General features: G+C 30.5%; 1 protein-coding gene across 1 annotated transcript in view; it reads left to right on the top strand.

Annotated features, from left to right (window-relative positions):
* Positions 1-264: 264 nt before the first annotated feature.
* Positions 265-9,892, top strand: part of Kr-h1 (kruppel homolog 1) — a 13,856-nt gene continuing 4,228 nt past the window's right edge. The window contains exon 1 of the mRNA XM_018508437.1: positions 265-570. The gene's annotated coding sequence lies outside the window, so the exon portion shown is untranslated. The remainder of the gene's footprint in view (positions 571-9,892) is intronic.

Below are 9,892 nucleotides of genomic sequence, written 5' to 3'. Positions count from 1 at the left end.
GCCGCCCCAAATTGTAGGTCGCCGCCGTCGGTTCGCGAAGAACGGAAGGCGGTGGCGAAGCGGGGATAGGTGGTGTGGATGAGACGAGTAGGCGATAGTGCGACGACGGGCGAGGGGAGGATTGGAATGGTTGATGGGAAGAGGAGAGGTGGGGAACGGATTGCGCGCTCGTGCGTATGCGCCTTGGCTGTGATCGGTGCGGCCGAGGAGGTAAACATTGTACAGTACGATTGGCCGGCCCCGAGGCGGCGGGTCTTTTGCTTTTTCGTCTTGACCCGTCTCTTACGGGAAGAAGAGGAAAGGAGCGACTTCTTTTCTTTCTTTCCGAGTTTATGCGATCTCTCGTGTGAGTTCTTCCAGTTCTTCTTTGAGGATCATTGAATCAAAATCGGAATTTTACGAATCACTCCTTCCGGATAATTGGATCCAAATCAGAATTTTACGAATCACTCGCCATTAGCGTTGCCACAGACCCTTCTCCGGATATCGCCGAAACGAAAGATGATAACCAGTGTTCAGATTTTGGATTACACTAGGATGTAACGCGACAGGTTACACCCTAGGTTGCAGGTGGGTGCTTCTCCTCTATCCGGATACTTAGCCTGTTTCTTCTTTTATTTATCTCATCTACTTTCTTTGCTAACTTATTTAAAAGTGACATCGCAAGTTCTGTTAGTGAAAACTAATGTCTTTGGACTTTTTAGATTATTTCCTTACGTTCTCCCGAATCCGCGTATTCTTTTTTCACGTAATTTTATGAGTTCTCGCGACTAGTGTTTTTTATTTTTAAATCCTTATCTATAGATATTTAAACTTACCACTTTCGAGCTTCTAGATTTTTTGAGCGTTATAAGAAAATAGTTAAATTGAACGAGATGTTTTTCATGACATCCCACACAGCATGAAATATTCATGCAAATCGTTTTTTGAAACATTTCAATAAAATATTTTAGAAATACTATAAAAAAAGAATATTTCAAAAACTCTGATTTTCTCCGGACATAGTTATATTTCAAAATTACTTTATGAAAAATTTTTGAAATGTTTCAAAATTGTAATTAAATATATTAGAAATATTTCTAAAATATTTCATGCTGTATGAGATCGTATTTAAAATAAAAATTGTCATTTTGATTTTGAATACTAAGCGTACGGAACATAGATAGAGAACAAGAAGCGCGAGGAGGAACTGTCATCAATTTTCCAAACCAGAGAATCACACGTCATCGTATTCATTGTTGATAGATTTTGTTTCGTTTTCTTTTTTGTGTACACGCTATCGATAAAAAATGGGCATATTTTTTTACTAAACACATAGTTATCAATATGAATTTATGTCATTTCTTTAAAATCTAATTTATGTCAAACATTTATCAGATTATTAAAAGTTTTTTTGTTCTTAGAATATTCTTAGAATATTGAACTAAACTTATTCTTAATAGAATCATTTTTTTATGTGCATATATGATATATATGTAAATAGATTATTCGTATAATAATCTTTTATTTTTATTATATTTCTATTATACTTTTATAATTGTGTGTATAACATCCAATTGCTAATCATTAGTTCGCTGGCATTATATTAATTTGATTTAAAATTTTTTAATATTTTTTACGGTTTATATTATAATAATTTAAAATGTGTTATTGCGAAAATTTGTAAAATTAGTGGAAATTGAAATATATTAAATAAAATTAATAGTAAATAATGATAATAAATTAAAACTCACAGTGAATGTACTCGTTTTTCTCCAAATAAACATAATGTTACTTAATCGAAAAATTACACTTAATTGGCCTCACGTAGTTAAAACAATCTGTATGAAATACGATTAGAAATTATCACGAGAGTACTCAAATCACGAAGAGGAAGAGTGGTAGCACAGTTTTATAAAATTCGGCACGAAAGTGCTTCCGGACGGTAGCGATGTGACGGTTTGACTGTAGGATAAAATTTCCCCTCAGTATGGGGGATGTTTCCGTGGATCAATACAATTTTTGTGTATCCCTTTCATGCGTTGTGATATTTGTCATATGATTAGCCGATCACTACGAGCTCCATCAAAAAAATGAACGGCTATAGAAATGGATATAGGAAGGGAATACGAAAAGGAGGAGAATGATCACAGGGATGAGAGGGAGAATAGGAGAAAAAGAAGGAAAAACGAAAGAAAACGCTCATCATACGCGATTATCGTCGGACGTGTGCCGCTACGTGCTCCTCTTGTGATGTAACTCTTAACGTCCTTACTTACTACGCGCCGAGTTGGACGAGGTCGGTGATCGCTATAAAAAAATGCGACTCGTACACGTGGAGGCGGTCGCGCGGGTTTCGGCACGGTATGCGAAGACGAGCGGAGACGGTAGCAATGGCAATACCGACGGGGGGTAAGCGGACTGCGCGCGATATGCTTGCAACGTGGCCGCCGACCACGCCCGCGGCCTCTTTGGCCATTGTCGGTTGATAGCGTCATGCGCATGCAGGTGCTTATGTTAGCGCTGTGCATGCAATTCGAGGATTTGTTTATAATTCAGAAAATAAGAATATTTTCTTTTTCCGCTCTTTTGTTCACGAATACTATATACTTTTATTTAAAATATTCAAATTAACTTGCAAAAAACTATTATACCTGCCGTTGCAGTATTTTGGATCCATTTCCTAGTGTAAACAAAAATTTCACGAATAAACGGCATTAAAACCAAAACTTATCACCTTTTGAAGAGATATTAAAACAGCGATCATATAAACATAGTTCCAATATAATATACAGGATGTCCGGTAAGTTTCGACAAAACGCTCGTGTGTAGACAGAACTTTAATACCGTATTTTCTCATGTTGGTAAAAATAGTTGCTAATAAAAAAATGCGGTACTAAAAAGTTGATGAAAAATTCTGAAAAAATTCTCAAAACTTTATGAGAAGATAATAAACAATTTTTATCTCTCGCTATTTTTCTGTAAAGTATTTGAGTATACAATTATTGAAAATCAATATTCAGCGATTTGTAGTAATTAATATCTTATTAACTGTTGCGAAAATTGCAAAATGATAAAGGACTTTTCGACTCAGTTTAGTCTGTTCTATCTATACATGAGCATTTTGTCAAAACTTACTGGACACTCTATATAATCGGATACGCAATTTTATTGCGTTTTATTTAGAGATGAAAAAAACAGATAGTGTAAAAGTAGAGAATATGGAATAGCGTTTTTTAAATTAACGTTGCTTCGATATAAATGTATACGAAGAAATGTATACTTTAAATTTACACAGAACTCTTGAAGAATATGTAGCTACAAAATCCAATAAATAAAGTCGCCTTTCAAAATTTAAGTCCAACATCAATATTAATAAAAAAGTAAAAAATGTGAAAATAAAGGGGGGCGAGGAGTCTAAAAAATGGGATATAATATGGAATACCGATGAAATTTAGGTAATAGTAGAGGAAAAGCACCTATTATGAGATACCGTGTTTGAGTAAATGCTCGAAATGTATGGACAGAGTTAAAAAAAATAGTAGGTCATTTTGAAAGCAATTTAATAAGTTTTAAGATAATGTTATGTAAAATTTAATTCAAATTCTATTTGTTTAATTAAAGAAATGTAAAAAGTGAGCAAATCGCAAAGTCAAAAAATTGTGCTCCTAATATAAGACGACAGACGTCTTGAGAAATTGATAATAAAACGCAAAGTACATCAATATTGCAATTAAAAAATTTTATTTAATGTTTCTAAAATACAAACAGACACAGCCAGTGCGTGCGCAAAATGAGCATGTGATGCATTGTACCTAGGACTCGTCTCCAGTAGTTGGAACCAAACATCGCAAAAACGAGCATTCAATGTTCGTTCCGAGTGTCCTTTTTATTATTGTATAATAAGTTACTATACAATTATATTGTATAATAACTTATTATACAATAATATTATTGTATAATAAGTTATTATTATTAATAACGTTTATACTTAAGTAATAGTTTTCATTGACATAGGAGCATAGGTTAAATTGTTTCATACTAGAAATACCCTTGGTATCTCATATTACGATTTCCACGCATTACGGTTTTACGATCATCAAATCTAACTTCTATAATTAAGCGATTAACATATCCCGCATTTTTCTACTATTAAGATATATATATATAATATATCTCAATGAAATTTGAAAATATCCAAATTCTAAAATCTTTTTTTAAAACAACTGCAGACATGATCTAATAGATAAATTTTCCACTAAATAATTTTCAATCCAAGAGCAATAAATTCATGATGAAACCAATAGATAATGTTTATTAGTTTAGCGGAAATACCGCTATCTCATATTAGGTGCCTATCTCATAATAGGGGATTTTCCTCTAATAAATAACGTAGGCCGAGTTACACATTTCGACTGATTTTACCTATCGTCATCCCTATCCTTTTTATCTCACAGCATTCAGACCGTGCGCGGAAACATGAAACGTTCGAACTCAGGGATGATATTAACCATAACTTATACAAGGCACTATAGGGCTACAGGACTTTAAAACATATTATCTTAAATTCACTGTTTACAAATTTTTATAATTATAATTATAATTATTATGTTAGAAATTTTTCAATTTTCAATTTATTTATTAAAAATGATTTTTTCGATATTTTTTAGTATTCAAATTTAATTAGCGCATGTGTTCTGTTTTAAAGTATTACTTTTGAGTTTCTAACATAATAATAATAATAATAATAATTTGTAAACAGTGAATGTGAGGCAATATGTTTCAAAGTTCTATAGCCCCATAGTGCCCCGTAGGGGTGATCCCGATTAATCACGGCTCGATTGGACACCACCAATCACAGCGACCAGTGCTTAGGAGCTTTGTAGTCTCAAGCGCTGTGAGTGGCTCGTGTCCAATTGATCCTTGTCCAACTGGGTGCCACCCCATATTACAGTGTAATATCATAGAAATATTACTGATATATTACAGCAGGATTGGGAAAGTTACTTTTTAAAAGTAACGCGTTACCTGTTACCGTTATTTGCGGTAAAAAGTAACTCGTTACCATTACTCGTTACCAATTCTAAAAAGTAATGCGTTACCGTTTCTTAAAAATAACGATAAAAAATCGTTACTTTTCGTTACTTTTTTTTGTAATTATGCAGGAAGAGTCTACTACTCATCGATTTTGATAAAATTAGAGTCATTCGACGCATTTTTGCACGAAATGAACGAATCTGGCAGAAAAATAAATGTCTCTCTGCCCGATAAACTGAGATTAATGGTTAAAGTTAATGACTATTGAGATAAGGAAATCTGTCCTAATTTCATCAAAATCAATGAATAAACCTGTCTTCTGTATAATTACACTTTTTAAAATGATAAAATAAGTTTCTAAGGATATATTTAGAAACATATTTATCTTTGAACATTTTTATCTTTTATTAATATTTTATATACTTATATTTAATTCTGTGGTATTTTATTATATAATAGATATTTTAGTTTTTAGTGTTCTTATGCTAAAGCGACGACAGTGATTAAAACAAAAATAGGCAAAAAGTTTTTTGTTTATTTATTATAGTATCTATAATTTTATTGTACGTGACGGCCGTGACCTATAAAAAAGTAACGATACAAGAGTAACGGTCAATTTCGTTTCTTGTTACTAAAAAAGATGTAACGTCGTTACTTTCTCGTTATTAATAAAAAAAATTAACGGCGTTACCAAATGGTTACCAAAAAAAGTAACGAAAAAGTAACATCATTACAAGTAACGCGTTACTTTCCAACCCTGTTAAGGAAAGTGATATATTATGTATTATAATAATTAATAACGTTTCTACAATGTGTTTACTTAACGTTAAAGACGTCATTAAGACGTTAATTATTAAGATACCACAAAATTATATGTACACACACATGCAGGATAAATACAGCTATAAAATGTTAAAACTAACATTACTCCGATATAAAATGCATATTAAGACTTTTAATTGATACATATACATTTATTGTACATATGATATATATTACTACCATTTCACTGTCAGTACTGAAAATTTATAGTTTCCGTTAGATATACTACAGATTTTCAGTACTGTAATTAACTGGTTGTAATATACGAACATGGCCTGAATGGTGGCGGTTCATTATTCTATCATAAATATATTTTTTTATATTGTTGGTTATAAATAAAATGTGCCTACAGCTTCATATTTAATGATTATTACAAAAAAATGTTGATGAAGTTGTGAATAAAATAACGAGCCTAACTTTTACTAATTCTTCAGCATGTAGCTATAGCTTGGAAAGCAGAAAAATAAACCATTTTATAATTTAGTTCTGTGTAATTTAGTTCTATGTAAATGTGTTTTAAATAAATTTATAGTGAAATTATAGTAAACAAATGTTATATTATTCTAATTGAAGATAATTAAAAGTATATATATATATATATATATATCAAAATTTAATACTCGTAATAGTAATAATACAAGAATTAAATATAGTAAATAGCGAGTAATATTGAAGATCATTATTATTTCCTAATTAAGGGGATGCTGGAGTAACGGCCAAACTTAATCGATGTCGATATTACAGATTCTTTTAATTCCAAATAAAAAAAAATCAATAACAGTGACTGTTTTTATTCATTTCTTACATTAACGTTCTGTCTCAGTCAACTATCTTTATCTAAAATGTTGCAACGCTATCTCTCTCTTGCAAGATCGAATATCTACTGCTAGACACAATTATTGCTTTGTTTACCATTCCGAGTCTTCGCTCAGCATTCGTACACGTAATTTGTAGGTCGATGTAAATCTTTCTTTTTAAGCTTTCAATCTTAGTTCCATAAACTCAGTATTGATTGTGCATGTGAAACGCTGGGTGCTGAACTATCATTTTGTTCATATGTGCTGTAAAACTTTTGTATTGAGGAAACATGTACGCCAGGTGATAGATCTCTACAAGATAAGAAAATGTAAGTTTTTTTTTAACTTTTCTTGCGATTTTAGTATAAAGTCCACTGCAGCATCTCCGAATTTTTCGTCTATTTTAATCCCGTAAAAAGATTTTTGTTTCCGTTCAGTTTCGGAGATTTATATCGATCCGCAAAGTCCCGACAATTTGGTCACTTCAGCATTCCTTTAATATGGAATAATTTTGAAAATAACATTAAAAATATCAATTTAATAAATTGGTATTTTTAAAAATATATTTATAAAAAATTCCTTAAAATGTAATTTTACCCAATAAATATTACATAAATATAAACATTATATAAATATCACAGAAATATTTCAAAATATTATAGTGATATTTCTGCGATATATCTCATCAGTAATATTCCTGTGATTCATTTTCGCGGACATTGTAATATTACTGTGACATCTCAATAATATTTCAGCGATATTTCTGTTACATTTCACTATAATATTGCAATTAAAAAATGATATTGCTGTGGTATTACCGTGATATTACGTGCTATATAGGTTACGGCTAATATCATCCTTGAGTTCGAGCGTTTTATGTCTCCGCGCACAGTCTGAATAGTAGGAAACAAAAGGAATAGAGATAACGATAGATAAAATCAGTCGAAATGTGTAACTCGGCTACACGGACAGAATTTTTCGTTACTTTTTACCGCAAAATTTATTACAAATTTCATCATGTTTGGTAATAAGCTTGGAACAATTTGACGATAATGAAATATTATCAATAACGATAGATTTTTTGAAATATACAAGAGACTTTTTATAAATGATGTAGTAAAAATTATAATGCAGATTGTAAAATGTTTTGAAGTGAGTAAGTTGAAGTTCTAGCGTAGCTAGAGACACATTCGACAACGAAAATAACCGATAAATATCGATTACAATCGATCAATTACTATGTTACATGGTAAAATTATAAGCGACTAAATCATATTAAAAATATCATGCTGTATGGTAAAAATTGTATAAGCTATTTTATATATTCATGACTACTTAGCATCTATTCTTTTAAAATAATAAAGAATCATAAACTGCGTAACATATTTTAAAATGTTGAAATTTTACTATACCCTTTAGTAAAATTAATAAAATATATTGCATATCCTATTATGACAAATATTAGTAAATTAAAGAAACTCATATACAATTCTTTGAAATACTATGTTGTCCCATTATTATCATGATTTTCAGGCTAAATTCTAAGAGAAAATTCTCTCCGTGTACAGATCTGATTAATAACACAATATGTGAACACAATAAATAAAGTCCAAATTTGTTTATTTACGCAAACCGACCAAGAAAAATGATTAAAAATAATTCACATTTTTATTGTACAATAACAGAGAAAATATAATAGCATCATTGAACATAAGCTGGCAAATAAATTAGTAATATGGAATAATCTATAACCTATAATCGCAAATAAGCTGGTAATGTGTGGTATTGGCTGCGTTCAGCAGAACGTTTATTTTGCAATTGTTGAAAGTTTTCTTCACGTTGATTGGGTTATGCATTTAGATCAATAGGAATAGTTCTATCTCAGCAGAGAATTATAAAACGAAATTATAAAACGAACAAAGAAAATTGCAAAACTGTTGTGTTCTGCTGAACGCAGCAATACATTCTATGTAATTAATTTCTTGTTAACCATAATGAAAATTGCATAACGGTAGAAAACTTTTTGATTTAGTTTATCTGCCCGTATACAAGGTAAAAAATTTCAAATGTAATAAGCCAAATATTTCGAGAAATCTGAAGAGCACTTTGCATCATTGCAAACGTTTTTTATGCATTTTTTTCATATTTGAAACAAAACTTTATTGCGGTTCTTTGTCCCATGTAAAAAATCGCGACAAGCCAATGAATCTTACAAACTTGACATACACACACTGCACATAAACTGCTTATTCTACGCAAAAAATATGGGAGACTCACAAAGTTTCACACAACTAGTTCAATTATTGAAACATAAGTGTAGCGCCATTAGTATGTCCGAAAATATTCAGTTTTGGAACTTTTTGAAAGCACCATGTGGGATATTTTTTACATAATACGATTCCTCTAATTATTTTACATATAAAAGTATTGAAGTAGAGATACCGAAAAATATTTACGAAATATTTTATACCTTATTCTGTCACAAATTGACATAAAATATTTCGTAAACTATTAATTTTTTAAATAGTGAAAGTGCAGGATTCTTAATATCAAATAATAGTATAAAACTAATTCAAAAGAGCGAGAATAAGAATCGATATAAATTCATAAATTACAAGGCAATGCCGAATGAATATATTATATATTACTAGATATTGCAAACGTCTTATTACACATAAATTAAAACAATTGAAAATTAGTTAAAAAATGCAATATAGTTGAAAAAACGTGATTTTCAAATGTGTTAATTTTTTTTATTTACTGTTATTTATAGGTATTCTATGTTCTTTTTCTTTATTCATAGTTATGAATTTAAAATAAAGATTATCACATATAATTTGTTTAAACAGTTATTGTTTAAACAATTAACAAAAATTTTATTTGAATGAAAACATTCGAGAATAAATTTTATCGTGCTCTCTCAAACGATCACTCATTTCGATTTGTATCGGCATCTGTAGCGTTATTTGATTTCTATTAGCGTTTTCGACCCGACCGGATTTACACCAATCTGGGTTAAATTGAAAAGCTCTATTATTGGTTGACATTATGTCAAGGATGGGAAGTAACTCGTTACTTGTAACGAAGTTATAGTTAGAGTTACTTTTTTTCAGTAACTGTAACTTAACTTCGTTACTTTCTTTCCATCTGTAATTATCACTTAACTTAGTTACATCTTTTAAGTAACTAGTAACTAATTTAATAGTTACTTTCATAGTTATTTTATATATTTTAAACTTATTTGTCCACGGTAGTGT

Source organism: Trachymyrmex cornetzi, unplaced genomic scaffold (genome assembly GCF_001594075.2).
Source record: "Trachymyrmex cornetzi isolate Tcor2-1 unplaced genomic scaffold, Tcor1.1 scaffold1094, whole genome shotgun sequence".
In the NCBI taxonomy this organism is placed as follows: Eukaryota; Metazoa; Arthropoda; class Insecta; order Hymenoptera; family Formicidae; genus Trachymyrmex; species Trachymyrmex cornetzi.
Note: the sequence above shows the minus strand (reverse complement) of the source record. Positions and strands in the feature narration are given on the sequence as shown.